The sequence below is a fragment of the Arabidopsis lyrata genome, assembly GCF_000004255.2.
Source record: "Arabidopsis lyrata subsp. lyrata unplaced genomic scaffold ARALYscaffold_8, whole genome shotgun sequence".
Classification (NCBI taxonomy): Eukaryota; Viridiplantae; Streptophyta; class Magnoliopsida; order Brassicales; family Brassicaceae; genus Arabidopsis; species Arabidopsis lyrata.
The window spans coordinates 10,878,434-10,898,304 of NW_003302548.1; positions in this window are offsets into that span (position 1 = coordinate 10,878,434).

Here is a 19,871-nt window from a genome sequence, read left to right on the forward strand (position 1 = left end):
ATTAAAAGAATGGTGGAATTCGCTTGGAGAATATCGGCAGCAGCAGGTGTATCAGACAACGATACCCCTACTCCTTGGAGAAATACATAGAGAATTCGTTGGCACCCCAAGTCATTTAAAAGAACAACTACAAGAAGAGTTCTACACTGCAAAGTGTTGTTCATTGAAGAAGAGAGATTTAGCAAAGCATTTCGAGCGACAAACTCGAAGGTATTATGCTCTCAATGGTCTAAACAATCCAAGCCTGAAGCAAGTCTATCTCTCATCCATAGACGATTACCTGAGTCAACAAACAAAGCTGTATATCAGAGATCAAGGGCAGACAATCGAAGAAATCTCGATTGGACAAATCCAGCAGCACGTGTTCAGAACCCTTGACAAGCTTTGTAAGCAAAAAGAGTTTTGGTCAGAATTCATGGACAAGTCAAAGCATCTTTCAAAGATATGTGCTCGCCCAGATCTGAACATCAAATGTTCGAAAAAGAAAAAATGTTCATGTGAAGATCGACGAAAAGACCGAAGAAGATCCAAGAAATCATTCCTGAAGTCGAAATATTTCAACAAGATTAAACGCAAGCGATTCTTTAGGAAGAAGAAAAGCTTCAAGAAAACTTCGAGATGTTTTCTATGCAGAAAGACGGGGCATTTTGCAAAAGACTATCCAAACAAGTCTAAAAAGAAGAAGCAGTATCTCATTCATTCGATAACCAAGATAGCTCCAGATCTTGATATCGATAACCACGATCTTGAGTCAATACTATCTTACGATAGTGACGAAAATGATGCTATATGCAGTTATTCAGATTATGAGGAATCTTCAGAATCCTCATCCGAAGATGAAAAAGACGATTGTTGTTTCAAGATTACCCAGATGCCTCAAGAAGATGAACTCCAGACACCACATCTACCATTAACCATCATTGATCCCTCCAAAAGAGAAAAGCCAGTGCATGCAATCGCATTCTTCGACACAGGAGCTCATACAACAATCATAAATCCAAAGATTCTCTCACGAACCATGTGGATGCCTCATCAACAAGATTTCAGAGTCGCAAACGCTGGATCCCTAATGGTTAAGCTAAAATCAAAACCAATCACGATAGAGCTTTTCCCTGGATGTCAAGTTACTAAAGAAGTACTAGGTTCATCTGCACCTGGTAAAGACTTAATCCTTGGGTGGGATACTTATTCGATACTGAAGAAGAAGTTCGGTATTTCTCTAGAACCAAGAGGCGTGAGATGGAAAAATCTCTACAAGGCTTTTACCACGATGCATCGCCTGTTCTCAATCGAAGACTCAGTATCTGCAGAATTCAACAAGAATGAAGAAGAGCATATTCAGGCGCTACAACAGTTTCAAGACATCGTCAAGAAAAACGGAATCATGCTATCAGCCAGAAAGATGATAATAGCCCAGCCCAATATTGATTTTCTTGGCATGCATATCAAAGAAGGAAGTTTCATACCACAGGCCCATTTAGCTACAGAACTTCTAGATTTTCCCGATGAAAATCTTACAAGGCGACAAATTCAACAATTTCTTGGAGTAATCAATTATGTGGGAGACTTCATTCCACACCTTTCCAAAATGACGAGACCTCTACAGAAGATGTTGTCGAAGAACCCTCCTTTGTGGGCATCACGACAAACTGAAGCTATCAAAAGTCTAAAAGCAGAAGTGCAAAAGCTGCCCCCTTTAAAGATTCCTTCCTCAGGCATGCGTATTCTACAGACAGACGCTAGCGATAAGTATTGGGGAGCAATACTGTTTGAAGAGATGGATGGGAAAAGACAAATCTGTGGATACAAGAGTGGTCGTTTCAAAGATTCAGAGCAACATTATCACTCAACGTTCAAGGAGATTTTAGCAGTCAAAAAAGCTATCGAGAGGTTTGAATTTCATCTAATAGGACACAAATTTCGTATAGAAATGGATATGTCTTCGTTTCCCAAAATGTTACAGTTCAAGCAGAAGATGGTCCCGCATCAGCAGCTACTAAGATGGAGTGAATGGTTCTCAAAGTACGATTTCGAGTCAGTCTATTTAAAGGGCACCAAGAACACTTTAGCAGACATGCTAAGTCGAAAGCCAGTAAAACAAGAAACGCCCTACGAGATACACATGATGGCCAGTTCATCCGAATCCAAGAAGAGCTACTATGACTTTGAAGCAGACGTACCCGAAGATGTTCATCAACTCATCAGCAGAAACAAGCTTCATGAACTACTACGCACAAGGATCTTTTCATATCAATCTACCATCCTGTCAAACTATGGGGTAAACTGTCACCACATTGCTCCAATGGGAATTCATCCTGACTATCCGTTTGCACATCTCTACAGGATCGAAAATTCAAATATGCTAGAAGAAGTTTTCTGTTTCCTCTGGTATCTCTGTGCCGTCTACACTGTAGGAATTGTTTTCGACATCCAATGGCTGTATCATTACGTCAACACTGTTCAAGACAAAAGAGACTGCTTCTCAACATTCCTGAGGTGGTTTTCACCATTAACTGTCTGGAGTGGAAAACTACGAAAATCCGCAAATGCGACGAATCTAACATTCAAAAAGCTGAAAAGAGGAGGACTCAACCCGTTCTTCAATCCGCATTCGATCTACTTCTTTCATCGTCCCGTTAAGGTCAACCGCAAATCAAGCAAGATTCACGCCCTTCCAACTCTCATTCATCACGGTGATTTTTCAAGAGGAGTTCGTCCAGATTTCAACCTTCAAGATAACGAAGCATACGAGAACTTCCAAACTCATGCGTTTCACCTCAACAATGCAAGACAAACGTTCCCTATTCCGTTCATACCCAACTGGGTTCATTATCCAGTCGACTATCAGATGCAACTTGATGAAGATTTACAGTATCACATGATGAAGTTTGACCAAAGAAGACCAAGCAGTCCAAAAGAAGATAAACAAGAAGAGACAACTCCCCAGGTGACTTCTCAAGATTACTGTGCCGATTACTTCAAAGACGCTCAATCTCCAGATGATGAAGTAAATGTTGAAGATATCGAAGAGAAGTTCAAATTCTGCATAAATGTTCAACCAAGAGAAGATGCACGAATGATTGAAGACTCGTATGAATGTCCAGATGATCATTATGGATGCTGCGAAGAACATATGCTGGAGTTCGAAATGGATCATTAAACGGTATGGAAAATATAAAATATAATATGTTTAAAATCATGTAAAATAAATAATGATGTAAGCGATGATGTGATCGCTGATGTAATGATTATGTAAGCAATGATGTAAGCGATGATGTATCGCTGAGGTAAGCGCTTATGTCAGCCCCTTAAATCCTCCTATAAATAAGTGTGTACCCCTTGTAAGAGATCAGAACTTGAAATATCATAAAAATTTCATAATAAGCTTTCTCTCTCATGTTTCTCTAACTTCTCTCTAGGTTTTCCAGACTTCCTAACTTCTTCATAAACCTTGTTTCTTTCTATTCTAAACACAGTCGCGATTCTGTATTGTTCTCTTAAGGTTAGCATAAGTGGTCCGTCAATACGACGGTCGAACACGGCAGTCAATAGTACTCGCCGGGGTTCACAGTTCCTAATAGTAGGTTGAGCAACACAGATGACAATGAGGCCCGAACCGCTCCCTTTACCTGGAATATGAACCCTTGCTTGTAAATACGACTCGTCGTCTAGACTTAGTCAACACGACCCTCCGTTCGTGCTAGCTTTAAGACCCTCCGAAAGAGCTGAAATGTGAGTCATTGTAACATTCGATGACATTCCTTTTGAAAAATGGAATAGTCGTCTCGACGAGTTTCATGCGTGGATGACGTCCGAAGCAATCACTTCCCCAACAGGAATGGTGATACAACAATTCACATCGAGACTTTCAGGCGCATTAAAAGAATGGTGGAATTCGCTTGGAGAATATCGGCAGCAGCAGGTGTATCAGACAACGATACCCCTACTCCTTGGAGAAATACATAGAGAATTCGTTGGCACCCCAAGTCATTTAAAGGAACAACTACAAGAAGAGTTCTACACTGCAAAGTTTTGTTCATTGAAGAAGAGAGATTTAGCAAAGCATTTCGAGCGACAAACTCGAAGGTATTATGCTCTCAATGGTCTAAACAATCCAAGCCTGAAGCAAGTGTATCTCTCATCCATAGACGATTACCTGAGTCAACAAACAAAGCTGTATATCAGAGATCAAGGGCAGACAATCGAAGAAATCTCGATTGGACAAATCTAGCAGCACGTGTTCAGAACCCTTGACAAGCTTTGTAAGCAAAAAGAGTTTTGGTCAGAATTCATGGACAAGTCAAAGCATCTTTCGAAGATATGTGCTCGCCCAGATCTGAACATCAAATGTTCGAAAAAGAAAAAATGTTCATGTGAAGATCCACGAAAAGACCGAAGAAGATCCAAGAAATCATTCCTGAAGTCGAAATATTTCAACAAGATTAAACGCAAGCGATTCTTTAGGAAGAAGAAAAGCTTCAAGAAAAGTTCGAGATGTTTTCTATGCAGAAAGACGGGGCATTTTGCAAAAGACTGTCCAAACAAGTCTAAAAAGAAGAAGCAGTATCTCATTCATTCGATAACCAAGATAGCTCCAGATCTTGATATCGATAACCACGATCTTGAGTCAATACTATCTTACGATAGTGACGAAAATGATGCTATATGCAGTTATTCAGATTATGACGAATCTTCAGAATCCTCATCCGAAGATGAAAAAGACGATTGTTGTTTCAAGATTACCCAGATGCCTCAAGAAGATGAACTCCAGACACCACATCTACTAGTAACCATCTTTGATCCCTCCAAAAGAGAAAAGCCAGTGCATGCAATCGCATTCTTCGACACAGGAGCTCATACAACAATCATAAATCCAAAGATTCTCTCACGAACCATGTGGATGCCTCATCAACAAGATTTCAGAGTCGCAAACACTGGATCCCTAACGGTTAAGCTAAAATCAAAACCAATCACGATAGAGCTTTTCCCTGGATGTCAAGTTACTAAAGAAGTACTAGGTTCATCTGCACCTGGTAAAGACTTAATCCTTGGGTGGGATACTTATTCGATACTGAAGAAGAAGTTTGGTATTTCTCTAGAACCAAGAGGCGTGAGATGGGAAAATCTCTACAAGGCTTTTACCACGATGCATCGCCTGTTCTCAATCGAAGACTCAGTATCTGCAGAATTCAACAAAATTGAAGAAGAATTAAAGATGACATCATGTGCTGATTCACACACGGAATTCCTTCAGAAGTGTAATCATCCGCTATGGTTAAACTCAAGCTTCTTCGTATCCCTACCATTCAAGGAAGACGTACACACAACACCAACAAAGGCAAGCCATGCAGGAATGCCTCCAACATTGTTGCAGAAGGCAAATGAAGAATGCAATCAATTGATGGATCAAGGTATCATCTCAAGAACAAATTCTCCATGGGCATGCAAAGCGTTCTACGTTAATAATCGTGCAGAACAAGCAAGAGGAAAACTCAGATTAGTTATTGACTACAAACCGCTGAACCAATATCTGCAAGACGTCATGTTTCCACTACCAAATAAAAGAGCGCTCCTCCAACATCTCCAAGGTGCAAAAATATTTTCGAAGTTTGATCTAAAGTCAGGATTTTGGCAACTCGGCATTCATCCTGAAGAAAGATACAAAACTGCGTTTTGCCTTCCAAATAGACACCTTCAATGGAATGTCTTACCCTTTGGTCTCAAGACGGCGCCATCGCTATTTCAACAAGCAATGTTACGTATATTCGAGCCATTGTTACACACAGCTCTTATATACATTGATGACATACTCATCTTCTCGAAGAATGAAGAAGAGCATATTCAGGCGCTACAACAGTTTTAAGACATCGTCAAGAAAAACGGAATCATGCTATCAGCCAGAAAGATGATAATAGCCCAGCCCAATATTGATTTTCTTGGCATGCATATCAAAGAAGGAAGTTTCATACCACAGGCCCATTTAGCTACAGAACTTCTAGATTTTCCCGATGAAAATCTTACAAGGCGACAAATTCAACAATTTCTTGGAGTAATCAATTATGTGGGAGACTTCATTCCACACCTTTCCAAAATGACGAGACCTCTACAGAAGATGTTGTCGAAGAACCCTCCTTTGTGGGCATCACGACAAACTGAAGCTATCAAAAGTCTAAAAGCAGAAGTGCAAAAGCTGCCCCCTTTAAAGATTCCTTCCTCAGGCATGCGTATTCTACAGACAGACGCTAGCGATAAGTATTGGGGAGCAATAGTAAAGTAAAGAAGCTGAACAAACCAATCTTAAATATCAACTCAAAGATCTTCAAAGGAGCCTAGAAAGTCTAGTCCAGAATCAGAGGCGAGTTAATGTGTATAATCCTTTTGACTATATGTCATCTGGATTACCCACATATCAAGAATCATATTCTCCAGGATTTCTGTTTGGATATCAAGATCCAAAACCAAAACAGCCTGTACCTGGATTCTTATCCTCTGATGAAGCCTTTACATCTTGATTTGGTACAACTTCGACCAGCAATTTCAAAGCAAATGTGGCAAGAGCTAAACCAAGACGTCAAAAGGATTCTGAGTTTCACATCAATCCATCCAAGAAGCCAAGCTTCACATCTTCATCAAGCCACGAGTACGCTCAAGATGAAAAGAAAGAGGATGTTGCAAAAGAAGAAGAGATTGCGATGATCGAGTTTTCGATGTCTAGTTTACTAGACAATCTTGTGAAAACATCTGATGACGAAAGACAAGAATTGCAAGTCCAATCAAAAGAGCAGCAGTCGCTACCAATTGTTACAATGACTCACATTTCAGCTCTTTCGGATTCAACCTCTTCAGTCAATGAATCAGAAACAGATGAATCTCTTCCAAATCAGTTTGCAATAGGAGATGAGTCACATATTCCAAAAGAAGAGCCAATTGATAGTAAGATTTTAACTAAGATCAATTATCCTTAAATCACTATCATGTCATTGCAGTATTTAAGGTGTCAATCCAAATGGGTGTGATGCTAGCAATCAAGATGCAATCAGATTTCACAGAGTCAAGCCAAGCAATAACAGGTTTTGATATTGTTAACAGTTCCAGTGATCATGCAGAAAACAATAATTCTAACATAAACAGATAACACACTCGATCACACAGCTTGATGCCAAGCACTGGATGTGGTCGAGTGCCAGGTCGAGTACCAAACAGAAACTGCAACAAATGTACTCGACTGCACAGTCCGTTTCCAAACCGCAGGGTGTGGTCGAGTACTTCAAGTGAAATAAGTAAAAATGCAAAAACTAAGCAACAAGTAACGAGATCAAGCAATCAATAGCGATGTGAACAAAGAAATCAATTGGAAGAGAAATTCCCGAGGATGGGGTAATCGAGTAGTGAAGTCTCCTTAATCTAACAGGTGGTTAACATGCTCAACAAACTATCCCTAGACAACAAGTTCAATAGCCAAATCAAAGTGCTACCGCAACAGAGATCCTCAAGCAAAGCTAGTCCCAGACTCAATCACCATTGACGAGAGCTAACCTAACAGGCATTACGAAACAACAAGTCTAAGCCAAAACGCTCCCTGTAACCAATACCTTGGTACAGAGCCACGAATCTCTGGAATTAGTGGTTCAGACATTTCATCGAACACCTTTTGGGTGCGGAAATGTCTGGGCTCAGATTCCAGTTGATCAGAAAGCAATCATCATTAAGAACAACTAATCCAGAAGGGATCTACCAATCAAACTCAACCACCTAGCAGATCAAGGATTCTAAACTACTCTAACCCATCCTCAAGAACCCTAATCACTACTCAAAATTCATAACCAAGAACACAAACCCAGAAATACATAAAAACTTCATATTAGCAAGATCTCAACAAGATGAACAACTTTGTAGAAGAAATCAAAAGCAAATACTCAATAGATTAAGAGAAATCTGGATTACAAATATGAAGAAAGCATTAATTGTTCTGCAGAATAAAACTTAGACAGAATAAAACTTTTTCTCAAAATTATTAAGGCGGTTTACGGAGACATTCGGCTTCGTGCAATCGAGTGAAGAAGTCAAGCAAAGCTGGCTCCTTTGCGGTTTCTTGATCTGGTCGTGATGCGATCGAGTGACTAGGTCGAGTATGCACTCGAGTCCCGCTTCATCTTCTTCTCTTCCTTATGCTCAGTGTCTGGTTGAGTTGGGATCTGAGAAGCCTCTGAAGCGTGCAGTCGAGTGATTGGTCGAGTAAGTTGGTGGAGGATACTCGACTGCGTGCTCGAGTCGTGATCTGGAGTTGTGGTCTACTTGGTGAAGGAGCTGGTACTCGACCACGAGGTCGAGTGGTAGGTCGAGTTGGTGAAGGAGCTGGTACTCGACCACGAGGTCGAGTGGTAGGTCGAGTTGGTGAAGGAGCTGGTACTCAACCACGAGGTCGAGTGGTTGGTCGAGTTGGTGAAGGAGAGGGTACTCGACTTGGTGATCGACTTGGTGCTCGACTTGGTGCTCGACTTGGTCGTGGTCGAGTGCATTTGGAAGGTCATGATGATGGTGCTCGACCTCGTGGTCGAGCATACTGATGGGTTCTGGTCCATTTCTTCCAATTTGCTCACCAACAGCTCCAAATCACCTGAAAACAACTCAAATATGCAACATGCATGCAAAACTATCCTAATCATGCAAAGTGATGACAAATGATGAAGAATGGTATGAAACAATGACGAAATGATGATAAAGTGATGCTAAATGGATGCTCAAAACAAGTAAAATATAGACATATCAACTCCCCCAAACTTAGTCTTTGCTTGCCCTCAAGCAAACAATTAAGAACAAGGTGGAGGAGAGGTTTGAAAGCGGGGACTCAGAACCAAAGCATGCAGACAAAGCAAATGAACTCAATGTCCAAGTTAGTAATTGTGGAATGCTTAGAGACCAAACTCTACTTAAAAACTTTAGCCATATTCATCACAAGACAACCTAACATTTGTTCCAATCTACACACACCTTCAGATCATCAATTCCCTTTAACATTGATTAAGCTCAAACCATGAATCAAGCAAAACATTGTTAAAGAACTCATTTGGTTTAAAGGACAAGGCTGAGAAACAAAGATGGTTCCTCTGTAAATGGTTTCAGACTTTTTCACAGTAACAGGAAACTCTCATGAATGGACAGAGCTTTAGTAGAATGCTAAAGGTTAGAACCAACCTACGCATACAAGAACAGACCCCATCTACCCAAATAACCATAAGTATATCAAACTCCATAGATGGTCCTATCTCTAAACCCCAGAAATGATCCTAATTCTACCCTTTTGCACTCAAGGCATGTTTCAATAATCTCTTGGATCAACCCATTCTTTCTTTTTGGTTTTGTTCTAAGGAGAGGTTTTCTTTTAGACTTTCTAGTGGATTGAGACTTTCTTTAACAACTAAAGCTCTTCTTCTCATCTCATGACTTAAGACAACTCTAGGCTTTTGCCTTTCTTTTTACTTTGCACAGAGCCTAACTTCTTTTATTTTCAAGCTTCCCAAATCCTTTACTAGACTAACAAGATATTCTTTTCTGTTTCACTTCCATCTCCTAAGAACAATAACACTTGTCTTTCTTTCTCATTTTTATTCCAAACACATTCCCAAACCCAAAGTAAAACTCCCACCTAGTCCTATCTAGCCCAAAAAGCGTGGACTAGAACTACATGGGATACCATTCTTGTCGGTTCATACCTAACACTTTCTACCAAGCTCAATCCGGAAATAGGCCTCACACACACACAAATTTATTCAGGGCTTGAAAGAAAGGTTAGGTTCAGGGTGGGGGAAACTGTTCCAATGATGGGAATCAGCTACTTGGATTAGCAAGAGCGGTAGAAGGTGAAAGAAAATCCAAGTATGTGTATTGGTAGCCACAAGTTCAACAACAATGCAAAGACATGATAATTACAAGTCAAGTTCAGGTTCTAATAGATAGGGAAAAGAATCTCATCAAGCATGCTTCAATTAAAACAAGAGAGTCAAGTTGTGAATTCCAAATATGGTGCAGTCTTAATTCAAGTTCTATCACAAGCATTAAACAACTAACAACGAGGGCATTGAATTCAATCAGTAAATGAGCATGCTTACAAGGTCATATCATTATCATCCCCTATGCATATGCATGATGCAACAATCCTAAGTGAAAGCATACTAAAACAATCCTAAAATGACAATGCAAACTACATGAACACTCTCTTTTTATGAAACCATTTTCAGAAATTTTTCAAATTTTTAGGTTTTTTTTTTAATGACAAAGATGAATGCAGACAATATATACAATGCAAGAAAAATTTGAAAACAAGAACAACGCGAACTCATCAGATACTTCATGAGCCCTCCCCCAAACTTAAATTACACAGTCCTCTGTGTAACAAAAATTTGGAAGAGAGTACTCAGGACAAATAAATAAAGAAAGAAGACATGAGATGGTATAAACAATGGGGAAGTGGAGTTGTTACCTCAACTGAAAAAGGAGTTGATGTGCTCATCAATGCCTGCTTGTGTGTACTGCCAGGCCATTGAGGAGTCTTACGGTTGTGCTTCTGCTCCTTCTCCTTCTTGATACTGGACCATGTCATCTCATTACCATATGGTTTCTGTTGGTCGAGTATGATCTTGATTTTGAAAAATTTGGATCAAAAATCACATCATACTCGACTGCAACTCTTCATCAGCATGTGGCCTCGCGTAATAGAGTGACATGTTGAAACTTCAAAAATCTTGAAACTGAGACCCATTTCATACTCGATCGTACAGCTACACTTGCTCTTTGCAGGATGTGGTCGAGTGTTCTGTTGCACACTCAGAGCCAGAATCCACTTCACTCAGCTCATGACACTTATCTCCTGAAAACATTACTAAAACGCATTAAAAATAACAAGGAAAATAGAAAATATGTACAGGGATAGACATGGGACTTCCTCCCAAGTGAGCTTGTTTTAAGTCTCTAAGCTTGACTTCTCACACTCGTTAGGCTTAAGGTGGTTTGCAGAGGGGAAATGAGGTCTCCTCTCCTTCTTCAGCAGATGTATCATCAAACTCAACATGCTCTCTTGATAGGTCTGCAATTGGATACTCAGTGGCCATATCCTTGAAGAAATCTTCTTTTTGATCGAGAGGATGGTCTTCTTCTCTAGACCATTTCAATGTGAATTCACATCCCGCCTTGCTGACCAGAGTAGTGGCTCCATCATTTTGGACGTCCTTGGTGTTGAGTGGCACTAGGTTGGCTTTTCCATGGAGCTCCTTGATTTGATCCTTCAGCTCTCTCACAGTGTCTGTTAACTCCCTTATGGCTTTGTCTTGCCATTTTGACCTCTCCTTTAGCTCCAACCAATCATCAGATGCCAGAGTGCTTGCTTTGAGTTGTTGTTCGAGTTGTTCGGTCGAGCATGAGCTCTCAGGGCAAGTTGGAGTCTTCTTCGAATTGTTGGTGGAATCAGTTGGTCTAGCATGTGTTTAACTTACTTCATTTCCTCCCATAAACTTTGTTTCGGACCCCATCAGACCCTTGTAGACCTCTGAACCAACTGCTACCTTGTGTGAGTCTAATGACTTCTCAGAACTCAAAGTTTCACTAGGGAGATACCCAGCTTTACCACTCTTGGTCAAAACAGTTTTTAAGTAATTTTCTTCAGCAAGTTCCTCTAGCAGTTCATCAGCTAGCCGATCCATTTCCTCAAGTAAGAAGGTCTGTCCTCCTATTGTCGGCTTCTTCATACCATCATTGATGTCAAAATTCATTTTAAAATCTTTCCCCAGATTAAGATCAATCTTCCCTTGCTTAACATCTATGATTGCTCCCGCTGTAGCCAAGAAGGGCCTTCCTAAGATCAAGGGATCTTTTGGTTCTTCATCCATGTCTAGCACTACGAAGTCTGTAGGCACCTCCACATTTCCAATCTTGATAGGCAAATCTTCTAATAACCCATGAGGTAGTCTAATAGACCTATCAGCCAAGATCAAGGAGATATTGCAGTATTTATACTTGTTGAAACCCAACCTCTTAGCTACTGAGAGTGGCATGAGACTTACTGATGCTCCTAGGTCACAAAGACATTTATTGAAAGTCAATGAACCTAGGGAGCATGGTAGAGTAAATGAACCAGGGTCTCCTTGCTTTTCTGGGACAACCTTCTTCTGTATGATGGCACTGCACTCATGGTTCACAACTGTTGTTCTCTGAACCTCTTGAATTCTCTCCCTGATCAATTCTTTCAGAAACTTGTGGGAATCCGGAATAAGCGCGAGAGCATCAACAAGAGGTATCCTGGCTTCAACGTTTTTGATGTTCTCTGCAAACATAGCTCTGTACTTATCTGCCAACGCTTTCTTTTGTCTACTAGGAAATGGAAGTGGGGGCTTGTAAGGAGGAGGAACAAAAACCTTCTCCTTGTTCTTAGCAGCAACTGGTTTTTCAGCAGGTACAGCCGCTACTCGAGTTGTTGATCGAGTATGTCCATCGAGTACTTCAGCTGGTTTGTCAACTTGATCTTCATTGAGACTGAAATCCTCCCCAGCTTGGTCTGCACTGTCCTCAGTGGCTGGCTTAGGTCCCTCTCTGGTTGGAAGTTCTTTACCACTGCGCAAGGTGATAGCATGAGCTTGAGCATAGTCTTTTGGATTCTGAATTGCTTTACCTGGAAGTTGACCTATAGGTTTTGGAGCAGAAGTGGATGCAGATTGTCCTTCCAAGTATCGGACTTTGGAATTCAGTGCCTCCACTTTGACATTTAAGTCATTGTAGCTACAGTCCAGCTTATTGTGTAATTCAGATATCTTCTTAGCAATCTCCATGGAGCCAGATGCTTGTCCTTGGAGAAGCTGTTGTAGCATTTGCTTCATGTCAGAATCAGGGGCAGCATGACCTTGGTGTTGCTGAGGTGCAAACCCAAGTGGTGGTTGCTGCTGGTAGTTCCCCTGAAATTGTTGCTTGGGAGCAAAGCCTTAGTTGTAGGGAACAAAAGGTTTATTCTGACCCTGCTGTTGTTGTGGAGGATACACTTGATCCTGTGGATTAGCAACGTTGGTGGTGCGGTAAGAAAGGTTGGGGTTGTTAGTCTTGAAGTTGTTATACCCTTTGTAGCCGCCTTGATTGTTGATGTAGCTGACCTCTTCTAACTGGTTCCCCTCCCCATCTTGGACTTGATACTGCTCGTCATCAAGTAGAAAGTGCACATTCTTCTGCTGGCCAAGGATAAGCCTATCCAGTTTCTCATTAAGAGCTTTCATCTCTTTACTATGCTTTGCATCCGATTCTCCAATACCTCTGTTGGAGCGATCAAAATCCTCGTTATAATTACCATCGGATTGAGCTAAGTTCTCAATTAATTCCCAGCCGTCTTCAACATCCTTATTCAAGAAATTCCCATTAGAAGCAGTATCCAGCAACATTCTGATCTTAGGCAAAACTCCCCTGTAAAGTGTGCTTAGTAGAGAAGCCTTCTTGAAACCATGGTGTGGACACTGTATAGTGTAGCCTTTGAATCTCTCCCAGGCCTCACAAATGGATTCAGACTGCTTTTGGGTAAAACTGGAGATTTCATTCCTAAGCCTTGCAGTTCTTGAATTTGAGAAGAACTTTGTTAAGAAGGCCTTCTTGCAATCGTCCCAAGATGTGATGGAGCCAGCAGGTAATGTCTTTTCCCATTGGTGTGCTTTGTCTCCCAGTGAGAAGGGAAACAGGCGCAGCTTGAAACTATCCTCACTAACACCGTTTATCTTGGTTAGGCTGCAAAGCCTGTCGAAGTTATCCAAGTGGTCTAAGGGATCTTCCAGAGGCAGACCATGGAACTTGTTTCCTTGAATCATCGAGATGAGACCACTTTTAATCTCGAAGTTGTTGTTTTGGACAGTAGGAGGCACAATTCCTTGCCTCCGATGGTGGTTTCTTGGTGCATCTCCAGCACCAATGTTTGCAGGCAGATTGTTGACATCTTGTTCATCAGCCATTCTGAAAGGATGGTTGTGTTCAAGGTCTGTAGTGTCTCTCCTTTCCCTTAGTTCTCTGTCAATACGCTCAATGTTATCGTTGAAAAGGAGGTTCTGGTTGCCTTTTGATCGAGTTTGCATACAGCAGGGTTGTACCTGGATCAAGAAGACAACAAGAAAAACAAAAAGTTAGTAACCTAAGTGAATATTGAAATAGAACTTGATCTAAGCAAGTCTGAAATCTCAAATGTAACAAACAAACACCCAAATGGCAACGGCGCCAAATTGATAGTAGAATTTTAACTAAGATCAATTATCCTTAAATCACTATCATGTCATTGTAGTATTTAAGGTGTCAATCCAAATGGGTGTGATGCTAGCAATCAAGATGCAATCAGATTTCACAGAGTCAAGCCAAGCAATAACAGGTTTTGATGTTGTTAACAGTTCCAGTGATCATGCAGAAAACAATAATTCTAACAGAAACAGATAACACACTCGATCACACAGCTTGATGCCAAGCACTGGATGTGGTCGAGTGCCAGGTCGAGTACCAAACAGAAACTGCAACAAATGTACTCGACTGCACAGTCCGTTTCCAAACCGCATGGTGTGGTCGAGTACTTCAAGTGAAATAAGTAAAAATGCAAAAACTAAGCAACAAGTAACGAGATCAAGCAATCAATAGCGATGTGAACAAAGAAATCAATTGGAAGAGAAATTCCCGAGGATGGGGTAATCGAGTAGTGAAGTCTCCTTAATCTAACAGGTGGTTAACATGCTCAACAAACTATCCCTAGACAACAAGTTCAATAGCCAAATCAAAGTGCTACCGCAACAGAGATCCTCAAGCAAAGCTAGTCCCAGACTCAATCACCATTGACGAGAGCTAACCTAACAGGCATTACGAAACAACAAGTCTAAGCCAAAACGCTCCCTGTAACCAATACGTTGGTACAGAGCCACGAATCTCTGGAATTAGTGGTTCAGACATTTCATCGAACACCTTTTGGGTGCGGAAATGTCTGGGCTCAGATTCCAGTTGATCAGAAAGCAATCAGCATTAAGACCAACTAATCCAGAAGGGATCTACCAATCAAACTCAACCACCTAGCAGATCAAGGATTCTAAACTACTCTAACCCATCCTCAAGAACCCTAATCACTACTCAAAATTCATAACCAAGAACACAAACCCAGAAATACATAAAAACTTCATATTAGCAAGATCTCAACAAGATGAACAACTTTGTATAAGAAATCAAAAGCAAATACTCAATAGATTAAGAGAAATCTGGATTACAAATATGAAGAAAGCACTAATTGTTCTGCAGAATAAAACTTAGACAGAATAAAACTTTTTCTCAAAATTATGAGAAACTACCTATTTATAGCAAATACTAGGAAACTCTAAATCACAAGACGACAAAGTATTAAGGCGGTTTACGGAGACATTCGGCTTCGTGCAATCGAGTGAAGAAGTCGAGCAAAGCTGGCTCCTTTGCGGTTTCTTGATCTGGTCGTGATGCGATCGAGTGACTAGGTCGAGTATGCACTCGAGTCCCGCTTCATCTTCTTCTCTTCCTTATGCTCAGTGTCTGGTTGAGTTGGGATCTGAGAAGCCTCTAAAGCGTGCAGTCGAGTGATTGGTCGAGTAAGTTGGTGGAGGATACTCGACTGCGTGCTCGAGTCGTGATCTGGAGTCGTGGTCTACTTGGTGAAGGAGCTGGTACTCGACCACGAGGTCGAGTGGTAGGTCGAGTTGGTGAAGGAGCTGGTACTCGACCACGAGGTCGAGTGGTAGGTCGAGTTGGTGAAGGAGCTGGTACTCGACCACGAGGTATAGTGGTTGGTCGAGTTGGTGAAGGAGAGGGTACTCGACTTGGTGATCGACTTGGTGCTCGACTTGGTGCTCGACTTGGTCGTGGTCGAGTGCATTTGGAAGGTCATGATGATGGTGCTCGACCTCGTGGTCGAGCATACTGATGGGTTCTGGTCCATTTCTTCCAATTTGCTCACCAACAGCTCCAAATCACCTGAAAACAACTCAAATATGCAACATGCATGTAAAACTATCCTAATCATGCAAAGTGATGACAAATGATGAAGAATGGTATGAAACAATGACGAAATGATGATAAAGTGATGCTAAATGGATGCTCAAAACAAGTAAAATATAGACATATCACCAATCTATGAAGAAATTTCAAGTGACGAGGAGATGGGCTATGAAGCTCAAGGAATACCAAAGAAACAATTTGCATCAAAGATAATGGTGTTCACATTCGATGACATTCCTTTTGAAAAATGGAATAGTCGTCTCGACGAGTTTCATGCGTGGATGACGTCCGAAGCAATCACTTCCCCAACAGAAATGGTGATACAACAATTCACATCGAGACTTTCAGGCGCATTAAAAGAATGGTGGAATTCGCTTGGAGAATATCGGCAGCAGCAGGTGTATCAGACAACGATACCCCTACTCCTTGGAGAAATACATAGAGAATTCGTTGGCACCCCAAGTCATTTAAAAGAACAACTACAAGAAGAGTTCTACACTGCAAAGTTTTGTTCATTGAAGAAGAGAGATTTAGCAAAGCATTTCGAGCGACAAACTCGAAGGTATTATGCTCTCAATGGTCTAAACAATCCAAGCCTGAAGCAAGTGTATCTCTCATCCATAGACGATTACCTGAGTCAACAAACAAAGCTGTATATCAGAGATCAAGGGCAGACAATCGAAGAAATCTCGATTGGACAAATCCAGCAGCACGTGTTCAGAACCCTTGACAAGCTTTGTAAGCAAAAAGAGTTTTGGTCAGAATTCATGGACAAGTCAAAGCATCTTTCAAAGATATGTGCTCGCCCAGATCTGAACATCAAATGTTCGAAAAAGAAAAAATGTTCATGTGAAGATCGACGAAAAGACCGAAGAAGATCCAAGAAATCATTCCTGAAGTCGAAATATTTCAACAAGATTAAACGCAAGCGATTCTTTAGGAAGAAGAAAAGCTTCAAGAAAAGTTCGAGATGTTTTCTATGCAGAAAGACGGGGCATTTTGCAAAAGACTGTCCAAACAAGTCTAAAAAGAAGAAGCAGTATCTCATTCATTCGATAACCAAGATAGCTCCAGATCTTGATATCGATAACCACGATCTTGAGTCAATACTATCTTACGATAGTGACGAAAATGATGCTATATGCAGTTATTCAGATTATGAGGAATCTTCAGAATCCTCATCCGAAGATGAAAAAGACGATTGTTGTTTCAAGATTACCCAGATGCCTCAAGAAGATGAACTCCAGACACCACAGCTACTAGTAACCATCTTTGATCCCTCCAAAAGAGAAAAGCCAGTGCATGCGATCGCATTCTTCGACACAGGAGCTCATACAACAATCATAAATCCAAAGATTCTCTCACGAACCATGTGGATGCCTCATCAACAAGATTTCAGAGTCGCAAACGCTGGATCCCTAACGGTTAAGCTAAAATCAAAACCAATCACGATAGAGCTTTTCCCTGGATGTCAAGTTACTAAAGAAGTACTAGGTTCATCTGCACCTGGTAAAGACTTAATCCTTGGGTGGGATACTTATTCGATACTGAAGAAGAAGTTCGGTATTTCTCTAGAACCAAGAGGCGTGAGATGGAAAAATCTCTACAAGGCTTTTACCACGATGCATCGCCTGTTCTCAATCGAAGACTCAGTATCTGCAGAATTCAACAAAATTGAAGAAGAATTAAAGATGACATCATGTGCTGATTCACACACGGAATTCCTTCAGAAGTGTAATCATCCGCTATGGTTAAACTCAAGCTTCTTCGTATCCCTACCATTCAAGGAAGACGTACACACAACACCAACAAAGGCAAGCCATGCATGAATGCCTCCAACATTGTTGCAGAAGGCAAATGAAGAATGCAATCAATTGATGGATCAAGGTATCATCTCAAGAACAAATTCTCCATGGGCATGCAAAGCGTTCTACGTTAATAATCGTGCAGAACAAGCAAGAGGAAAACTCAGATTAGTTATTGACTATAAACCGCTGAACCAATATCTGCAAGACGTCAAGTTTCCACTACCAAATAAAAGAGCGCTCCTCCAACATCTCCAAGGTGCAAAAATATTTTCGAAGTTTGATCTAAAGTCAGGATTTTGGCAACTCGGCATTCATCCTGAAGAAAGATACAAAACTGCGTTTTGCCTTCCAAATAGACACCTTCAATGGAATGTCTTACCCTTTGGTCTCAAGACGGCGCCATCGCTATTTCAACAAGCAATGTTACGTATATTCGAGCCATTGTTACACACAGCTCTTATATACATTGATGACATACTCATCTTCTCGAAGAATGAAGAAGAGCATATTCAGGCGCTACAACAGTTTCAAGACATCGTCAAGAAAAACGGAATCATGCTATCAGCCAGAAAGATGATAATAGCCCAGCCCAATATTGATTTTCTTGGCATGCATATCAAAGAAGGAAGTTTCATACCACATGCCCATTTAGCTACAGAACTTCTAGATTTTCCCGATGAAAATCTTACAAGGCGACAAATTCAACAATTTCTTGGAGTAATCAATTATGTGGGAGACTTCATTCCACACCTTTCCAAAATGACGAGACCTCTACAGAAGATGTTATCGAAGAACCCTCCTTTGTGGGCATCACGACAAACTGAAGCTATCAAAAGTCTAAAAGCAGAAGTGCAAAAGCTGCCCCCTTTAAAGATTCCTTCCTCAGGCATGCGTATTCTACAGACAGACGCTAGCGATAAGTATTGGGGAGCAATACTGTTTGAAGAGATGGATGGGAAAAGACAAATCTGTGGATACAAGAGTGGTCGTTTCAAAGATTCAGAGCAACATTATCACTCAACGTTCAAGGAGATTTTAGCAGTCAAAAAAGCTATCGAGAGGTTTGAATTTCATCTAATAGGACACAAATTTCGTATAGAAATGGATATGTCTTCGTTTCCCAAAATGTTACAGTTCAAGCAGAAGATGGTCCCGCATCAGCAGCTACTAAGATGGAGTGAATGGTTCTCAAAGTACGATTTCGAGTCAGTCTATTTAAAGGGCACCAAGAACACTTTAGCAGACATGCTAAGTCGAAAGCCAGTAAAACAAGAAACGCCCTACGAGATACACATGATGGCCAGTTCATCCGAATCCAAGAAGAGCTACTATGACTTTGAAGCAGACGTACCCGAAGATGTTCATCAACTCATCAGCAGAAACAAGCTTCATGAACTACTACGCACAAGGCTCTTTTCATATCAATCTACCATCCTGTCAAACTATGGGGTAAACTGTCACCACATTGCTCCAATGGGAATTCATCCTGACTATCCGTTTGCACATCTCTACAGGATCGAAAATTCAAATATGCCAGAAGAAGTTCTCTGTTTCCTCTGGTATCTCTGTGCCGTCTACACTGTAGGAATTGTTTTCGACATCCAATGGCTGTATCATTACGTCAACACTGTTCAAGACAAAAGAGACTGCTTCTCAACATTCCTGAGGTTGGTTTTCACCATTAACTGTCTGGAGTGGAAAACTACGAAAATCCGCAAATGCGACGAATCTAACATTCAAAAAGCTGAAAAGAGGAGGACTCAGCCCGTTCTTCAATCCGCATTCGATCTACTTCTTTCATCGTCCCGTTAAGGTCAACCGCAAATCAAGCAAGATTCACGCCCTTCCAACTCTCATTCATCACGGTGATTTTTCAAGAGGAGTTCGTCCAGATTTCAACCTTCAAGATAACGAAGCATACGAGAACTTCCAAACTCATGCGTTTCACCTCAACAATGCAAGACAAACGTTCCCTATTCCGTTCATACCCAACTGGGTTCATTATCCAGTCGACTATCAGATGCAACTTGATGAAGATTTACAGTATCACAT